The following is a 21,254-nucleotide window of genomic DNA, read 5'->3' on the forward strand; positions in this document are numbered from 1 at the left end:
TTACAGGAGATACTTGATAAAGAAAACCTAGATCTGGAAGGGTTCTTGTTTCAGGGTACCACGGGAGGAGTGGACTCGGTACCCCAAGAAGAACTTAATAAAATACAACAGCTGTTTTTATGGAAAACACAATCTAATGCGTTGGGAAAAGGAAAAAATACAGATAAACCGGAAAACAGAGGAGTGAAGGTGCTAAAAGCTACCCCGGGACTAGCAACAAGAAACCCAGGTAAGAAAAGAGGCAGGAAAAAGCAGAATGAACTCTTGATGGAGTGTGGCAAGCTAATGATAGATTCAGGTAAGATGAAAGATCTTACCAGCTACTCTTTCACAAATCTTTAACTATGAAGTTTATTTCTTGGAATATAAGAGGTCTAGGGAGTAAAAGAAAGCAAAGACTACTCAGTAATAGAATGAAACAAGAAATGTCGGACATTATCTTCATCCAAGAAATGAAAAGTTCCATTCAAAAAATTAGACAAATCCACAGTAACTGGCTCAGTAGATTTGAGTTTCTAGAAGTTAAAGCAGAGGATACCGCGGGGGGAATCCTCACTCTTTGGAACCCTCACAAATTAAGTGTTATAGATGCAGAGGCTACCAAGAATTATCTATCAGTTGTCATCCAACCGGAAGGAGACAGGCACCACTATCTAGTCACCAATGTTTATGGTCCTCAAAGAATAGATGATAAACTCAAGTTCCTAGACTCACTGGGGGATCTCAGGGACAGACATGTAGGAATACCTTGGATCATGGGAGGGGATTTCAATATGATCAAATCTCTTTCTGAGAAAAAAGGAGGAATGAGGATCCTAAGTAAAGACTCTTTGGAATTTCAAACCTTTATAGACAAGATGAACCTAGTAGATGCCGAAATGAATACTGGCCTCTTTACTTGGAATAATAAGAGAGGTGGCGAATCTCAAGTAGCCTCTAAGTTGGACAGATTCCTGATCTCAGAGAATCTGATGTTAGCAAATAAGGAAATAATAGCCGAAGTTCTCCCCTTTGGAGGGTCAAATCACTGGCCAGTTCAAATGGAGATCAAAGGTATAGACATTCTCAGAAACAGACCTTTCAGGTTTGAAAATATCTGGCTCTCCCACCCAGATTTCTTCAACAATATCAAAAATTGGTGGACAGAAGATTTACAGATTCAAGGAACAAGAATGTTTCTTCTTCATAAAAGATTAAAGCATATCAAACTCAGACTAAAAGATTGGAACATAAATGAATTTGGCAATATTTTTGTGGAGAAGAAATCAGTTGAAAATAAAATGAAGGAACTCAACCAGGCTCTAATCAAGGAAGGATTTGATAAAAACAAAAGCAATCAAGTGGATAAATATCAGCATGAATGGGATAATCTATGCAAACAGGAGGAAGTCTTCTGGAGACAAAAATCTAGAGTCCAATGGCTGAAGGAAGGGGAGCGTAATACGAAATTTTTTCACAGGTCCACCATGGCAAATAGAACGCATAATAGAATATCTTCACTCAAAAACAAAGAAGGGGATCTTCTCACATCCCACGAGAATATTGAAGCGGAGTTAGTTCAGCACTTCCGAAGCATTACTCAGGAAAATAATTGGCACAGAGATCAGTTCATCTGTGAGGTAACTAGAAATATACCAAAGATGGTATCCAGAGAGGATAATTTTAATCTAAATAGACCAGTTTCTGAAAAAGAAGTAGACGATACCCTCAAAGAAATGCAGAATGGAAAAGCACCAGGACCAGATGGTTTTAATGTGGATTTTTTCAAGGCATGCTGGAATATTGTTAAACAGGATATCTTGAATGTGGTGGAGGATTCCAGAGTGAACAATACCATCTTAAAAGTGCTTAATACCTCTTTTATCTCCCTTATCCCTAAGTAGGAAGATGCTAAAACTCCAGATAAGTTCCGACCCATAGCTCTTTGCAATGTGGTCTATAAAATTATATCCAAAGTAGTGGCAAATAGACTTAAGCCGTTGCTTCCTACCCTAGTTTTAGGGGAACAATCAGGCTATGTGGAAGGCAGACAAATTTTAGACGAAATCATTCAAGCTCATGAAGTAGTTCACTCGCTAAAAAGCAAAAAAATGGTCGTCATGATTATGTAATTAAATATAGCCAAAGCTTATGACAAAGTAAACTGGACCTATATGAAAAGGGTACTTAGTTCTTTTGGTTTTGATCATAATTGGGTCAGGTGGGTAAGGGCCATGGTTACCTCCTCTAGCTTCTCTATTTTTGTAAATGGCTCTCCCTCTAAGGTTTTCAGTCCTTCCAGAGGCCTCAGACAGGGAGACCCACTCTCTCCTTTTCTTTTCATTCTTATGATGGAAGGACTGGGCAGGTCCATCAAGCAAGCTAAAGCTGCAGGCAAGATTAAAGGCCTTCTTCTTTCTTAGAATGGTCAAGCTCTTACCCATCAACAATTTGTAGATGACACAATGCTTCAAGGAATCCCTACTGTCAAAGAAGCAACAACTTATAAACAAATTCTGAATGCTTTTTCCATGGCCACTGGTATGGAAGTAAACCTTTCTAAATCAAAAATCTTTTTCTTTAACACCAATTTGGCAGTTCAAAGGAATATTTCCAGAATTCTTGGTTTTCAAAGGGATTCCCTTCCCTCAAAATATTTGGGAATCCCTCTAATAGATAAACCATTGCTCAAAAGCATTTGGGAACCCTTGATAAATAAGTTGCAGGACAAAGTCAACAAATGGACCTTCAGATCTCTAAATCTTGCAAGCAGGTTGGTTCTCACTAAAGTTGTTTTGCAAGCCATCCCTATTTTCATGTTATCTGCCCTCCCAGCTCCGAAAGGAGTCCTTCAACAATTGAGAAATATTCAAAGAAACTTCCTTTGGGGAAAGGAGGAGAATAAGAAGAAATGGGCTTTAGTGTCTTGGGAGAAACTTTGTAGACCCAAAGACCATGGAGGGCTTGGCTTGGACGATCAGGAAATACTCAGCAAGGCTTTAGGGGCCAAACTTTGGTGGCGCTGGGTTCATAATCCAACGACTCTATGGGCTAATATCTGGAAAGAAAAATATGCCATATCCTGGCAAACTAACGATCTCATAAGAATGTCAGGGAACATTAAGGGCTCACACATCTGGAACAAAGCCTGGGAAAACAGAAGATTAGTTCAAGAAAATAGTTTCTGGGAAATCAAAGAAGGGAATCAAGCCCTCTTTTGGGAAGATAAGTGGCAACAGGAACCAATACTGTTAAAACAGAACTTCCTCGATCTTAAATAGGAAACAGATTCACAAGGCTTAATTAAAGTAATGGACTTCTGGGATAACACTCAGCTAATGGGGAAATGGAGAATCTGGAAGAATATTGATTGCAGTAATAATATCCACTTGAAAAATAAAGCAGAGGAGCTAAAAAAATGGTGGAACAAAGGAAGATCTTAGTTTCTGAAGGGCAAGATCAACTAATATGGGGCAACAATTAAGAGGGCACCTTTAATCTCAAAGAAGCCAAAGGCATTCTCCTGGAGCTGAATCCCCAAGTTTTGGATAAAATCTGGTAGAAACTCTGGAGGCACCAGGGGTGGATAAAAATCAAAATCTTCATGTGGTTGGTTTACCATAAGAAAATACTGACTTGGGACAACATTAGGAAGAGAGGTGTTCTAGGGCCTTCTAGGTGCCTTCTCTGTGGAGAGCAAGAAGAAACGATGGAACATCTTCTTAACAACTGCTATTTCACCTCCTGGTTATGGGACATATTTGCTAAAATCTTTCAACAATCTGACAGGGACAGAGGAAGCATCTTCAATACCCTCATTAGGTGGAGGGGAAATTTCTCAGATCATGAAATTCTCAACTCAGCTTGGACCCTTACACCAAGCTTTATCATATGGAATGTATGGAAGGAGAGGAATAAAAGAATATTCAAGGAGGAAAAAAATCCCCCATATCTACTGTTCGAGACTATTTTGAAACAACTTAAGGAGACTGTAGGCTCCTCAGTTTGTAACCACCATAATAATCCTCCCTCAGCTCTGGAAAGTAATATTCTCAAACAACTAGGGATGCAGGATCTTATTCCTCAAGGTCTTAATAGAAAGGTTACAGTAAGGGATAGAGAGCAGGATTTCTGGCATCCTCCCCCGGATGGATATCTAAAATTCAACATTGATGGGGCGGCCAAAGGAAATCCGGGACTGGCGGGGTATGGGGGAGTACTCAGGGATGCCAAAGGAAGTATTATCTACATTTTCCATTGTCATCTTGGTACCGCCACTAATAACATGGCTGAACTCATGGCGTTGGAGCAATGCCTTGATATACTAAGCCAGGATAATTGCTGCAATGTGATAGTGGAAGCCGATTCAAAGCTAGTTATTAACTCAGTGAAAAGAATCAATAATGGATCAATGCCGGAGAAAGTCTCCAAACACTGGAAGTTAATCAGGGTTTTCCAAAGAATTCAGGATCACCTACAAAACTTGCGCACTGTCAGCTTCCAACATGTTCGCAGAAAGGCCAACAAGCTAGCTGACCTGTTAGCCAATCAGGGGGTCAGCAATACAGATGTCAATGTTTCGATAGGATGGCAGGGGTTGAGACAAAGCAGTTTAAAAACTCTCTGTAGTGAACAAGAGGAGGAAGATATTAGAGTGTTCAGACATAGAGTCCTGGAGGTAAGCCCTTAATCTCGTGGCCTTCGCATGTGTTTTCAGATTCAAGCTTACAGGTCCTTGAGGAAGGGACGATCACCGAGGAGTGATAGATACCTGAGCAGTAATAAGATTGTTAGCATTGTTCTTCAGGGAATGCATGTTCAGGATAGAAAGACGAGTAGACTTGGAAGGGATCCCCATTTCATCAGTAGCCGGAATTAGAGTTTTTTTTTTGGGGTCTCGGAGAGGAAAACCGCTTCCTGAGCGGTTTTTGATTATCGCACAGCTTTAATAGGGAAAGTGGTTTCAGAGAATTTGCTGCGATCCCATTCATCTTCCCACACGTGGCGGAGGAAGGATGGGAAAACCACCCTTGATCGCGCAATAAAGTCTGGTTAACTCGGGCATTGCGATATTCTGGGCAACCGTTGGATCCCGTAGCGGTTGGTTCATCGGTCTAGATTGGTCGGGTAGTTTTGGGCCAAGTTTGTCGTTTATCTTCCGAGCATCTTGGGCAAGGAGGACGGCTTTGAGTGATTTTGGGCGGACCGTGTGTTCGATGTTTATTCTACATTGCGGATCTGAAATCAGTGTAGTTGAGGGTTTATTTTTTCTTCAGGTCCGTTTTCGAAATCAAAGTATATTCCCTTCTCAGCCCCGTTAGGATTCTCTACAGTCGGTTCTTTCCTATCGGTTTGGTGGGTTGTAGCTTTAGTTTGGTTTTCTGATTGTTATTGGGCCCTTGGTTTGCTCCCAAGATCGGAGTGGTTGGTTAATGTTTAACCCCCAGGGATCTTTGGGTAGTTGTTCTATATCAATACTTCGTGATCAATTTGCTTGAAGCGATCCCATATATGAAGTTCCATCATTCGAAAACCTACTGGAGGTTGAAATGTGAGTGTGAAGTCCTAGTATGGTAGCGACTTATATATGCATAAATAGTTACAGATAAGACTCAGCGAATGTAAGTGGGTGAGTTGTCGAATATGTTTAGGTGAGTGTGCAGGTAGTGGCGATGGAAATGAGGAAGGAAGCGTAGGTAACTCGTGGGTATCTAGCCCTGCAGCTCAACTCCTCCCAAGGAGTTACAACAAGCGATATTAAAAGTTTATTATCCAAGTTCGTCAATCAAAACTTGCAATTCACTATAAAATCAAAAACAAATCAATTATAACAAAATATTCGATGTCCTAAAATCCTGTCCACCATTGTAACCATTCTAACCAAGCTAGATTACATCTAATATTTTGGCTTTCCCCATATCTTTAAAAATCATGGAAATTCGAGTAGGGAGGGATTTTAATAAATTTAAGTTATAGTTGTCAAAACTTCAAGATTTTGGGTACCTAGAGGTTTTTGATGGTGTTGAATCCATTTCCACCATCAAAAACATGATTCAAACACTCCTAATGCAAAATTTCTTGAACTCTTTTCCCTGGATTCCAACCACTTTTAACTGTGACTGTCCGCCCAATCCCTCCTCCTTTCAATAGACAACCTCTTGACATATAGCCAGAAAAGCGCAATGAAAGGGATACAGATTGTTCCACGTCCCTGCGCCACCATGCCCGGACATAGTCCCCATTTTGTAGCAACATGGTAGCTGACATTGAATTTGTGTACATTATAGGGTGTCTTTGACAACTAGAAGCACTTCTCTTATGATTAGTGTAGATCTATCTTAAGCATGGATCTAACATGACATGAGCAGAAAGAGATTTTTCATTGTTCCAATTGTACTATTGAAAGTTATATATGTCTAAATATAAGTCAATATTAATAGTGATACGTGTCAATTTCAAGTTGAGAACAAACATATGTACATATTGTCTTTACACTGGGTTGTATAAGAAGCCTCTAAACTCGATAACGTTAGACAATAACTACAAAAACTAAATGAATATTTGTGGTGAAATTTATTTTAGGATCAATTATTAAAAATACAATATTTGGATTGTGAAATATTAAAGACTAATCTTTCTCTCTAACCAATCTAGTTCATTTAGCTATTAATCTAGTTATAATCTAGTTCATTTAGCTATTAATAAAACTCCTTTTAGAAAGTTAATTTTAACCGTTAAAATTAGCCTATCTATAAAGATTTCGAGTCTTTATAATCATGTAAACAATTGAATTAAGCAATTTATTAAAGCACAGCTATGATTTTCTCCTTTGTTCCTCTATCAAATTGGTATCACGGCTAAAGGATTCAAAAAACCAAAGCATTAGTAAGTTTCTGCTACAGTCTGCAAGGAAGAGTTCAGATTTTTTTTGGGGCGTAACAACAGAACCGCTGCCACCAAGTCAGAAAATTGTTAATAGCCCGTCAGCAGCCTGAAAAGCAGCTGCTACCATAGGCGGTCCCTCATTTCTGATTTGCAGAGCGTTAGAAACTCCATTAAAAACAGAAAGCAAGCACAATCAATTTGAACCAATAATTCCGCGAATGGTAATGTCTTGGGTGGTGGGACAAGGACGGCCAAACAATTCAGGTGGAGATTCACGGGCGTTACGGGAAACATGATGACCAAATACGTCGTACTTATCCATATCACATCAAATGAAACTTGGCGGTGACTATTTATTTTATGCCATTGAAATTTTATTTATTTGGATTTTTTAAAAATTTATTATAATTTTAGTTTATAAAAGATTTTTCTGCGAAAATCACATCAAATATTAATTGCCGACGCGTTTCGAACCAACCAGTGTGGTTCATCGTCAGGCACACTGGTTCGAAACGCGTCGGCAATTAATATTTCATGTGATTTTCGCCGAAAAATCTTTTGTAAACTTGATATAGATCACAGAAGCCTCAACTCTACAATATAATTTTGGTTTTAATTTTTTAATAAAAATAGTCATTTATAATTACGAAGATACTCACTAATTGTTATTAGAGAATGCTAAATTTTTTCAATTGTTATAATCGAAGTTTAAAAAATTTCAAATTTACTTTTACATGACATATATATAATTTTAAAAATTTAAAGTTAATCAATTCCTACTTTAAAAAAAATAACAATCCAATCTATATCATTCTATTAATAAAAAACAAAACATTAATCTATGATTTGTGGAAAGTATGTGTTATTGTAGGCCGATATTTTGAGAAGCATGTTATTGCTCTGTTTCCTTATTTTTTTTGTTTTTTTGCGGTGAATATTTCGGATTTTGTTGTTTTTTATTATTGTTTGGATGATGTGGAAATGGATATAACAGTTACGTCATTTCTTTTTTAATGAATATAAAATATTATAACAAAATAATTAAAACCAAGACAAAACTTATAAATTTTAAATACAAAATTAACAATCTAATCTGTATCATTTTAAAATTAAAATTAGCTAAAAACCAAAACAAGAATTCTAAATTTTATGCCAAAATTAACTATCTCATTCATATCATCTTAAAATTAAAATTAACACAACCCAAACAAAAATAATTAACAATCTTATCCATATCATTTTAAAATTAGTCAAAACAGAAAACAAAAAATTCTAACATGGATAGCTAAAATTAGCGATCTCATCCATATCAGCTTAAATTTAAAAACTAATTAAAACCCAAACAAAATTATAAATTTTATAGATAAGAGTCATTTTAGTTAAAAGTAAAATGAGATAAAAACGCAGCAATAAAAGTCTGAGTTATTTCAGAGTGCATAAATGTGAGATTATTTAGATGATGTTTTAAAAATTGTGTTTGTTTGGTTAAGAGTTAGTTTTTTTTGGATTTAAAGCAAACAAGTTAACAGCCTGAAACAGAGGCATCACATAAGAGTGAAACCTTACCTCTCTTAAAGACCACCATGAAATAATGCTATCCCAAATAACTTGCCTTACCTTTAATAATAATAATAATAGCCTGCATTCAGAAATGATGACTAAGACAATAATTAATTTAACAACTAAATTATAATAGATTTTACCACTTTAATTAAAAATAAAAATAAAAATAACACTAAATATGGTATGTAATGAAATCTATGGTATATAATGAAATTTATAGAACAAGGGTGAGATTATTTGTAAATCGATCCCAAACACCAAAATTCTAGAGGCTGAAGTGGGTAACCTGATATATAATGAGATTTATAGAACACAAGTAAGACTACTTGTAAATCAATTTCAAATACCAAAATTCTAGAGACCGAAATAAGTGATCTGATTATAAATACATCTATTCATTTTTATATTGATTACAAATTCATATTAATGCAATTCATATTAAATTTCTAATATAAAAATAAACAACCAGACTCCCATCATAACATTCATTTTGTGAATCCCAACATGGCATTTATTGCTTTAGTACACCTATTACATCTATTATATTCAAGAGCTGGTGGTGTTTTTTTCTTACAGAAGAAAGAGCTGTATAGTACATCTATTATATTCAAAAAGGATCAGTATATACATGTAAGTGAGATTATATCCCCGACATCGTATCCTAATCAGAAAGTATTTCAGTTTTACATCATTTTTGTTCATAAGACAAGTATGAGGTCTGTATAGAGTTCTTATCATCATGGAAAAGTATACATCAGTTCAAAAATATGGCAATACCTGGTCAAAAAAACATTTTATTCAGAAAATGGGAGCATGAAGCATATCAGATTTTTTCCACTTTAAATACCGGGCATAGAGAAAAGCTAGATGACCTATGTTGTAGATTCTACAAAGATTCTTAGATGCCACTGGAGACTGCATACCTTTTTTGATAGTTGAATCACCTTCTAATTTAATCCAACCTCCAAAGTCACTTCCACAATCTTACAAAATTTGTCAAATATTGGTGAATCAAACCGGCTGCTGTTGCTACTGATTGACGAAGTAGCTGCTCACATCTTCGCATGTGGCTCCATGAAATCGTTAGAACCTCCAATGCCAAATTCTTTGCTCAAATGAGTATTTCTATAATTTTATCCCTTTTATTTGCAAGTCCTACTACAATGTATACATCACTGGGCTACCAAACATCGGGCTATATATCTTTCTTTCGCCAAGAAGTAAGTTTTCACATTTTTAATTCTGAGATGCGGAGATGCTATGGTTTGGCCACCTATCAGAAGAGAGCTGAAGCTGAATTAAAGAAAAATAAGAGTGGTAGAAGCTGGATCCATGCAACTCTGCCGTAGATCCTATGGAAAAAGTATCACCCTAACAACTCCAGCGATTTAATTCTTCTTTACTGGATTATTATATTAAGGACCGCTGAATTTAACTTCACAGATTGATTTCAGGAATATTTTGGAGTGAGATCTTAGAAAAGTTATTTGATTGAATTATTTCTTTCCGGTAAGTTTATATTCCAAATAATAGAGATAAAGACGAATAATTGATTCCAAAGACAAATTGATCATTCCAGGAATATTTCAAAGTGAGACAATAGCAAAATTAATTGTTAGAATTGTCTGACTTTCTGTGAGTTAGATTTCAAAATATTCCTATAATCTGAAATAAAGATAATAGAGATAACCAGATAATAGAGATTTTTTTTCAGAGAGAAAAATCATCATGAATTATATTAAGGGAATATAAAGATCTGAATACATGATCAAAATACATGAGAGTGGGCACCACAGGAATATGAGAGGAGAAAAGTTAATTGTTAAAATTGTTTCATCTCTTTTATTTAAGTCGAATCAATTTCTAAAATATTCCCAAAATCTATAATGGATAAAATATAAAAATCCAACGTGTTAAACTATTTTAAAAACTTACAAAATTCAAACAATGCCCCACCATTTCTGGAATAAGAAATAGAAAATGCAGAAGTTGGGCAGGTGATCAAGCTAAAATAATTCAAAAGATAGGATAATAAATTACGTGGAACACTCATTTGAGCAAGAAACTTGACAAGAGAGGACTGAATTCGCTGCAAAACTCAAAGGATCGGACCAGTCTGAAGATCAGGAAAGCTTCAACCAAATTTCTTGCTCGATTCTGGAAAGAAGCACAGACAAAAAGATAAGTCGAAAATGCTATCAAAAACACTGAAAGAGAAATAATGCACTTGAAGGAAACAATAAAATTCTAGCATCACCTGTTATGCCTAGTCCATTTTATCAACTATTGGCTCCTCAGATCAAAACTCTGAAGCCCTGATGCCTGGATAAATAGGGTATTATAAATAAGCGTAGACCATTTTATCAACTATTTCTAGATCAGTGCTTCGTGATCAATCTGCTTGAAGCGATGCCATGTACTAACTGCGGCATTCTTGTCAAAAATCTATTGGAAAGTTGAAATCTGTCTCCGAATTCCTGCTATGGTAGCCACTTATAGATGCATAAATATCGCAGATAAGCCTCAGCCAATCCAATTGGGTGAGTTGTTGAATATGAATCGATCCAGTCTCTGTGAGGACAGGTTATTGGTTGGTAAGCGACGCAGCACGTTGCTGTCCGTAGGTTTGTTTGGTGTCCGGGCGTGCCTGTGTAGGTGAATTGGGCATGCGTTGGCGATGGAAACGAGGAAGGAAGTGCAGGTGAATAGTGATAATTAGAGATTGACAATTGACCGACAGATATTTAACCCTGTTCCTCAACTCCTTCCGAGGACACCCAATTAAAAATTTATTATCGCAGTTAATGAAAATGTACCAACTAATTCTTCCACTTCATTATAAATCAAAATAAAATGCCATTCAAATAAAATATTTGATGTCCTCAAACATCAAATGGTGGATGCCATCTATGTGAAAATCCAAAAAAAAAATGTACGACCATGTAACTAAATGTTCAACTTTAAATAACATGCAATTAATTGGCCACTGTAGTTAACACTCGAGATTATTATACTCTAACTTTCCTTCTTAATTTCAATGGTTACATTTAACAACATTGGCAGTGCTTAAGTGTTTCTCTAAAAAACATTTCTTCCAATGGCTTGGTGAAGATATATGTTAGTAGATTTGTAGATCCACAAAAGTGAAGGAATATATCCCCATTGTTGATAAGCTGGCAAATGAAGTGATACATGGTATCAATTATTTACTTCTCCAGTGAAACACATGATTTTTGAAAAGAGCAATAGCTAAACCCTTCTTCTTTTCAGAGTCAAGATCACCTATCAATCTTCTTAACCAACAACTTGGCATGAAGCTCATGTTGTTGCTACATACTATGCTTCTGTTGATGAAATGACGACAATGGGCTGCTTCTTTGATGCCCATGGAATTAGTCTTGTATGTAGATGAAATGCATAAGCCGATTTACTCTTTTGTTCATAGATACTTCCTACAAAATCACTATCTATGTAACCAACAATATGTTTTTCCTTTGAATCAGTGTCCAAAATTTCACACTATTGTGTTTGCAATATATACCTTAAAATCATTTTTCCTTGCATTCTAATGAGTTTCTCTTGGTGGCTCCATGAACCTGGATATAAAACTAACTAAATACATTATGTCAGGCCCCTTATTCTTGCAAGATACATTAGGCTTTATATTAGCTACTAGTACAAAGTGGAATTGACTGCTTGATTGTTGTCATCTTTGCCTAGCTTGGTTCTTGTGACAATTGATGTGTTTATTGTCTTGTATCACGCATCTTGAATCTTGTCAAAATATCCCTTGCATGCTTTCTTTGACAAATGAAGATTTTTTTTTCAAACTATTCAACTTATATCCTACTATGATATTCCCTGTGACCAAAATTGGTCATCTCAAATTCCTTCTCCTTAGATGCTTTGAAAATTTTCAACTTACAAATTTCCTATGTAAATCATATCATCAACATAAATTGCAAATAATTAAAATATTACCTTGCAAATATGTTTTGTACAGAGGGTGGGTTTATTCGTACTCTGTTTGAATCCTTTGTTGAGTAGATATGAATCAATTATGTTGTATCATGCTCTGGGGGTTTGTTTTAAACCATACAAAGACTTTTTTAACCTATAATTTTTTTATTCTTGACCATTGATTTCATAATATGGAGGCTGATCTACATAAAAATTTTCCTTCCAAATCCCATTAAATTTTTTTGATTTGACATCCATTTGGTAGATTGGCCAATTATTCCTTCTTTCTATTATTAATATTGTTATGGAAGTATCCAATCTTGCTATCAGGGCAAAGGTTTCTTATTAATCCACTCGAGGATGTTGTGCAAAGCCTTTTCCTACCAATCTAGCTTTACGCTTTTCAATTTCCACCATTTCATTAAACTTGGTCATATAGATTGATTTGACTCCAATGCTTGTTTTTCCTTCTGGTAGTTCTACGAGACTCCATGTATCACTCTTCTTTATGGATACCATTTCTTCATTCATAGCTTCAACCCAGTCTTTCTTTTTCACTACTACAAAATGTGTTGGCTAGAAAGATAGTAAAGAAAAATATCCTTGTTCATTATCTAGTTGTTAATAAGTCTCCCTCAAACATCTTATTTTTTGCGAAATGGTGGATTTATATTCACTACTTGAGGATGGACTATGCACATTCTATCCTCCTTGGTTTTCACCTTTACCTAGAACCTATAGACATGGTCATCCTTGTCTTAGTTGTTATGCTTATGTTGCATCACTTTGTTCGAATGCATATGAAGAATTTTGATTCCTTTTGTCCCCTTATCTTGATCATTCCATGCTTGATCTTCAAAGAATTTAACATCTCTTGAAATGATTGTTTTATTGGTAACAAGATTGTACAATTTGTAAGCCTTGGATCCTTTACTATATCCAACAAATATACATTTTTCACTTTTTTCATCCGATTTTCCCCTCATTTCTTCTGGGACTTGTGCATAGGCTACACAACCAAGTATTCTCAAGTGTGATACATTTGATTCACACCACTCCAAGCTTCCAAAGGAACTCTATCTTTGGCACTTTTGGTTGGAGATTTGTTCAAAATATAAATTGAACATGATATCACTTCTTCCAATACTTGTTTGGCAAATTCTTTTCCTTCAACATGCTTCTTGCCATATTCATGATGGTTTTATGTTTTATTTTTTCCACTCCATTTTGTTAGGGAGTGTACCCTATTGTAAATTTCCTCTTGATATATTGATCCCTGCAATACGATGCAAACTCTTTGGAATCATATTCACCTCCTCAATATGATCTTAATACTTTAATTTGATTGCCACTTTGCTTCTCTACCATGGCTTTGAATTCCTTAAATTTTTTGAATGTATCAAATTTTTTTTTGATGAAGAAGACCCATGTCATTCTATTGCAATCATGAATAAAGGTTAGAAGTAAAAACTTCCTCCTCTTGACTAGGTTTGTACTAGACCACAAAGATCTATGTGTACTAGTTCAAGTGGACTTTTAGCTCTATAGCTAGTATTATTTGGAAAATAGTTTCCTTGGTGTTTAGAAAGGATACAATTTTAACATGGATTATGTTGTACATATATCACTGGTAGACTGAGAACCATAGACTTATTTTGCAAAATATCAAGATTATTGAAAGCTAAATGGCCATATCTATGATGCCATAACCAAGTTTCATTAGAAATTGTTAGAAATTGAGCATATGATAATGAATGCTTGACATTTCTCATGACTAGAGGAAACATCCTATTTTTGGTCATTTGGATCCTTGCTATGACTCTTTGATTGGGTGGCCTATCAAGAATTGTGCATGTAGGACTTTTAAAATTTACTTCAAAACCATTTTCAGACATTTTACCTACACCTAACAAATTATGTTTCAGACTTTGTACATAACAGACATCATGAATGTCCTTATTTTCATTATGATTGGTTACAACTATAATAACACCTTGTCTTAAGGCATTAAAAAGATGATCATCACCCAACTTAAGTTGAGTTTTAAATATCTAATCAAAAATTGAAAAAATGTCTTTGTTACCCATCGTATGTTCACTGTAGCCATTGTCCAGTAACTGTATATTTCATTTCTATTTTCTTGAGCTAATGAAAAAGAAAGAAACGTGGAGGATGTTGTTCTTTTATAAGTGCTTGAAACATTTTCACTGCTTTTGTTCAAATCTACCTTCTTCTTCTTGCATTCAATTTCAAAAAGCCCATACTTCTTGCATTAGTAGTGATATACATTTGAATTTTCCATTATTCCTTTTCCTTTGTTGTTTCTGCCACTTTCTCTTTGATTCAAATATTGAGCTTGTGATTGTTCAAGTTTACTTGATGTATTGTTTCTACTACTAGAATATCTTCTTCCCTTCTACCTCTAGTTCTACTATCTCTGCCTCTTCCTCTACTAATTGTGGCTTGAGATTGAAATCCATTTTATAATGAATCATTTCTAACTTTAATTCTTACGCATGATTCAACATTGAACTTACAGTTCTTCAATTGAAAATTGGGTTAGATCTTTACTTTCTTCTATGGCTAACACAAGAATTTCAAATGAAGCTGGCAGGCTTCTGAGAATTTTCTCAACCACCTTTTTATTCACGAGACTCTCTCCATGAGCTCTACACTGATTTACTAACTCCATGCACTGAGTTATAAACTAATCTATTAATCCAACATCTCTCATTTGTAGAGTTTCAATCTTCTTCTTGATAATCTAAAGCTTAGCTTTATTGAACTTGTTGATGCCTCGATATTCCTTTCTAAAAATCTCCCACACTTGATGGGCATTGGTTGCTACAACATGGAGTCTTCAACTCCATTGTATAGATTCCATAGTTCTTTTGAATCTTTTCTTTTTCTCTCTACTATTGCATTTCTTTGGGATCTTATAATTACGGCTAATCTTCATCTTCTAATTCTTGATATTTCGTGACTATTAATTCCTAACAATCCAAATTCTTCAAAAAACTCTTCTTTTTTATTTCCCACATTAGATAGATAACCTTGTGTGTTTTGGTCACTGGTGGAAGCCATAACTCACTTTTGTAGTATCTCCACCTCATTATAGATTGAAAAGATTATCCTTGATTTTGAATTTAATTAAAACCCTAACAAAGTTCTCACTATTTCACTAATCTCACTTCTGAAATTTTTAAATACTGAAACACCAAATCACTTTTCCCAAATAAAAAAAAATATTTAACACATATATTTCCATTCTTTAAATCCTTAAAACACCTTTAAAAAAAAAATCTTCACGAAAAAACCCTTTCACTTTTTGATTAAAAAATAAACCAAATTGTGGCCCCCAACTAAAAATAAACCACATTTCCATTTTTCAAAAAATAAGTAAACTTGAATCACTTTACTAAAAACATTTTACCTAAGCCTTTTTAACGGTACCTCATTTTAAATTTTTCACACGAATTTTTTTTAAACAACATTCAAACATATATGAATTTACCCCAGTGAATTATGAATTTCTCTATGGCTTTTGAACAGAAGATTACTCCATCAAAACATTTGGCTTGATTTTCCTTATACAATGGCACTCACATGGTTCCCATGCTTATGGATTCATTGAAAATGGACGGTTCTCAATTCGACATGTATCTTTCTTGTGTCGGACCTTTGATACAATGGTTGGAACCACAAAAGATTCATCCTACAACATTTTATCAACAGATTCTGGCGGTTGTTCATAGTGGCAGGATTGATCTACGACTCTCCCTATGCATCAAAGACCCCTGAAAATGTTTTCCTAAGAAGACAATAATCGCTAGGAAGATCTATGGATTGGCTCCAAGAAACTCCTCCCACCACGGCCTGCCCCCTTCCCCCACCATACCCCTTAAAAAAAAAATTGATGGATCGAGCTATTGCTCTAATACCATGTTAAAAATAAGGGATAGACATGAATGAAGACAATGCAAAACACATTGGAGTACATATTTCCTTTCTTTCCATTAAATCAATTTTGGCAATTTTGGCAATGCATTGGAGATTCCAGAGATATCTAGAATTAACTAACTCTAAAAATACAATATATCTAAAAATGACTTAGATTAACAAATAAGTGTCCCACTAGAGTTAACATGAAACTAATTGTTCAAATTTAAACAACATGCAACTAATTACTCACTTTAGTTATCAAAGGAGATTATTATAGTTTAACACACCATTCTAAGTGAGCTAGATTAGTTCTAGTATTTTTTGCCCTCCCGATTTCACCACAAGAACATTATTGGAAAAATTCAATGAAGCATTGGAGATATTTATTGTTCCGCGTCCCCACATCACCATGTTCGGGTGCATCCAACATGGGCGAGAGTACTTCCCCACTCCCTAAAAACCTAGTCGTTGATTGTTAGTGTGTTAGCACTATATGGTGGTGCCTCTGATGATGAGAAGCACTTCTCTTATGATGATGTTAGGTAATGATGACAACAAGTAATCTTCACTATTTAATTTTTCTATGTTTTGACTTTTTTCAAGGTACATTTTTTAGCCAATTTTGCTAGAAATTAGACAAGGATTTTAAAGAATTTTTTAGTATACCTTTTTGTTAAATTTTCTCAAAATTTGAATTTTTAAGTGTTGACACCTAGTCCTCCGAGATTGAGAAAATATGTTGTTAATAAGTAACTATAAAATAGGAGTATAAAGAAAACTTGGAATTTGAATCCAGAGGGTCTCTCTCCTATGTGTATATATTGATGGTTATTTTAATAGAAAATTAAAACGGGAGTGAGCATACATCCTGGCCCGACATGATATCAGAGAAAAAGTTCGCCATTTATGTCCCTTTGATAACTCCTTAGACCTTTACCTCAATTTTTTTGTTGTTACAGCATATCCATCCTCTTTCAAATTTTCGAATCATAATAACCTCATTTTTTGTGTTATAATTGCATTACACTCGGTTCAATTAAGGTGTTTGTGTATCACTTTGATTAACATTCCATTTTGATTCTTCTTTTCAAAATATTATGCACATAATTTCCTACAATGGTACATGCTGCAAGAAGAAGAAAGGCAAGTTGTTGCAGCATTGTCATTGAACCAGTCAGCTTATACTATGAGTGATACCGGTTGACAGTGGTGTGGTGAGCGTGTAGAACCATGGATAAATTTGTTGTCAATGATATAATCAATCCTCTGAAAAAATGCATCTGTATCACACAGTGTTATCACATGTTCTTTACTGAAATCTATTACGAGTATTGTCAACTTTGAAGGGAAGAGCGAAAGAGGTATAGATGGAATAAAATCTTGAGACAGTTGAAGTTCCCTAGAATGTTGGTGGATGGAATCAATTGGGACCACTCTCGGTGTGGTTCTTTATACATAGTGTTTAAATGGATTATATGCCATGCATCCTACAATGTATTGTATGTTGTGTCATACCCTACATTGAATAATTCAAATGTGTCAGACCCTACATTATATTGTATGTTGCATTGAATGTGATGCTTCTATCATCTCTATCCTAGTGTGGTGAGTATGGATTATACACGAGTTGGTTTATTTATATATGTAGTTATTTTATTTATATGATTGTTGGTTTATACCAAAGCGGTCATTCGAGATCAAGAGTCTGAAGCCAAATATAATAATTCTGTTGTAGCGGCTATAACCACCCTCCAAAATTTTGGCCCGCATACAAATTTTGGAGCCTACTTTGGATCCTGTGATCGATCATTCTTGGTCATTTTTTAGTAAGCTGATGATTTCAAGCTCCCCTCCTTGATCCTAAAGATTTTTTAACGTTCTCATCATTTTGTAGCATATGTCATTTTTGGGCATAATGGTTGTTGTCTATAATGCGAAGGGAATGTTGTCCTGCTTCAAAGGAATTATGTGCATATGATTGGTTGTCATCACATAGACAGGTTTCACAGTCACCTCACGCACTTACGTCACAAGGATTTTTCATCAAGAAAATTATGTATTACGTATTCTGGATGGTCTACGTGTCCATGTGTGATCACAATCGAGTCATATCAATGTTTGCATATGTTTCACTGATCTCACACTTAGCCATTTTCCTAAGAAACCTACCCTCATCTAGCTTCCCGGAACTATGCGATCTATTTTTGCAACCATCAAGCTTCCTCCCTTTCCTGCTGAAACCCCGCAGTGCACAGAGACACCAACCTCCCTTGCCTGCTAAAACCCTGCAGTGCGCAGAGGTCCCAACCAACACTTCTCTCCGGAAATGTGCAGATAAGTCCAACAACACTGCACTTAGAAATTGCACAGAGGTATCCTCCCGGGACCCCTATCCCATAGTAGTGCTTTGAGCGTCAAAACTGTGTAGTGTTTTCCGAATTGTCTTGTCAGCCTTGCATGCATAAATTGCACATACGGGCCTCCCAGAGCCTCATCCCACCAGCAACCACTGTCCATTAACATTGCACAAACCTACATCTCAGTGGCTACACGAAAAGGTGACATGCTGAAATTGCTTCCAAGAAGTTGAGGAGAAGGACCAAGGAACCAAGTAATGGAAAAGATCAGGACCGCATGCAAACTCCATTGGATGCATGATCATCTTGAGGGTAAGTATGGTAAGTATGAAAAATATTTCGAAGTACACCTCTTAGTTGAGTTTGCAAGACTGCTTGTCATTATCATATCATCCTATCCTTAGTAACATGCATGTGCGCAAACATGAAAAGTTACTTTATGTGTTGCTTCTACATGTCATGCTTCATTTTCACTTGTTCGACCAACTGTCGTCTTCTGCATGTTGATTACTATGCCATGCTTGCGACCATGTTATGGTCATGCACAAGGTCTTCACTTCGTGTGTACATGTTGTGTTCGCTATGAAAGCATCCATTGCACTCACACATGAAACCGTATGCACTGTCGTGCAAGCATCGTCGTGATCATCCAATGATCAATCACAAGCGCCGCGCTTGTCCATTCGCACCGTCAGTTAGTCATGTTGATCATGTATGTTTGGATGGTTTGAGTCGTCTCATCGTCAAGTCATGTAAGTGTGTGTTTGCAAGATCGCATATGCACCTTTTCACTCAATCACACAATTAGTTGTTTTGCTAAAGTTCTAACGACTGGATCTCCCTTTGACAATCGAACCTTCACCCACCATCGACTCGATCAACTGTCAAGAAGCACCAAGAAAGCCATTTCAAGATGCACTACCCACAGGCTGATCAATCAACCTTTCTGCTGGTCAACCAGAGAATTTGACCTAGAATTCACCCTAGGATTGACTCCCCTCAAAAATTACGCAGAGGTTGCAGACCTTACCTTCTCCGCTGACTGAGAAAATTGCGCAAACATGATGGATAGACACCAATTCTCATCCCTATCTCCCTCAGAAAACTGTGCAGTTTTTCCAACTAACCCACTAGTCAGTCGGTTGGCTGCTCACCCAGAAAACTGAGCAGATTTCATGAGCAAGCCCTCTGCTGCCCAGCAGTCAGCTCAACTCACAAACTGCACAAAGGTGGTCAGTAGGCCAACCTCCCAATATCAACATAGTTTTTCTCACAAACAGCTCCCAGTAGCCTGCTACCAGTTCCCTCCAGGAAATGCATAGTTTTGGTTGTCAAGCTCCCAACAGCCAACTGCTAGTTCCCTCCAAGAATTGCGTAGTTTTTGCTGCCAAGGTCCCAGTAGCCTACTACTGATTCCATCCAGGAATTGTATAGTTTTTGCTGCCAAGGTCCTAGAAGCCAGCTACCAGTTCCCTCCAGGAATTGCACAGTTTTGGATGCCAAGCTCCCACTACCCGCTCCTTCTAAAAATTATGTAGATTTTGTCTGCCCAACCTTCCCATAGCCTAGACTACTCCCAAAAATTGCGCATTTTTCTCTTGCAGCTAAGCCAAACCCTATAGATAGTGATTGTCGATTTGGATTACCCGTCACCATCTCCTAGTGAATTTTGTCCAGTTTTCACCAGCAGCACCTGGAGCCTCCATCCCAGCTCGAAGCTCACAACCTTTTCTTCTCTCCCAGTTACCTGCATCTGAAACGATCATGCATCATGGTAGACTATGAGGTTTATGGATTTGATGAAATCTCATCATGAGTGACTTTAGATATAGGTACACAAACAAACATGGCACGACGATGGATGCGATGAACAAAGGGAGTACATGAAGAAGGACATGTTTGCCAACGGACAAACAAATGATGCATGCAAATAGATGTGCTTGTGAATGGACGATCATGCAAATAAGTGTTCGCGGAGATACAGACGAGCGAACATGTGAGGATGTGTTTGCACACAGACGAACAGATGAACACGCACTTTTCGCGAATAGATGAACCTGTCATGCATGCCAGCATACAAGTAAGAAGAAACATGCAAATGCAACATCAGGTGAACCCAACGACCATCGAAGATTCTGCGTACTTTTCCATGTAGAGGTCAAGCTGTGACACACCATAAGTACATCCATTACAAAACAACACTACAGCTCGACATGCACACTAGCAGCAACATGAATGTACCAACACTGTCATGTTGAGTCTTTTCATGAGTCATGTCGTCCACATCTCCACTATGGGCGATATTGTCAATCAATGTAATGTAATGTGGAAGTCCAAGAGACCCACTTGTCATATGAAGAGTCATGTAAAGTTGAAAGGTCATGGAAGTCAAACAGTCATGAGGAAATTCAAATAGCCACAAGGGTCAGTTCACCCTTGGCTATAAATACTCCCTCATTTGTACATGCAAAGGAATTTTCACCTCAGCTCCTCCCACATAGGCTGGAGAGTTTGTAATCTTTTCTTTGAGGAGTAAGTAGTGGCTCCAATGCCCTGCCCATGGGGTTA

This window comes from Pinus tabuliformis, chromosome 9 (genome assembly GCF_031772625.1).
Source record: "Pinus tabuliformis cultivar Carrire ecotype Pingquan chromosome 9, CPIR1, whole genome shotgun sequence".
Classification (NCBI taxonomy): Eukaryota; Viridiplantae; Streptophyta; class Pinopsida; order Pinales; family Pinaceae; genus Pinus; species Pinus tabuliformis.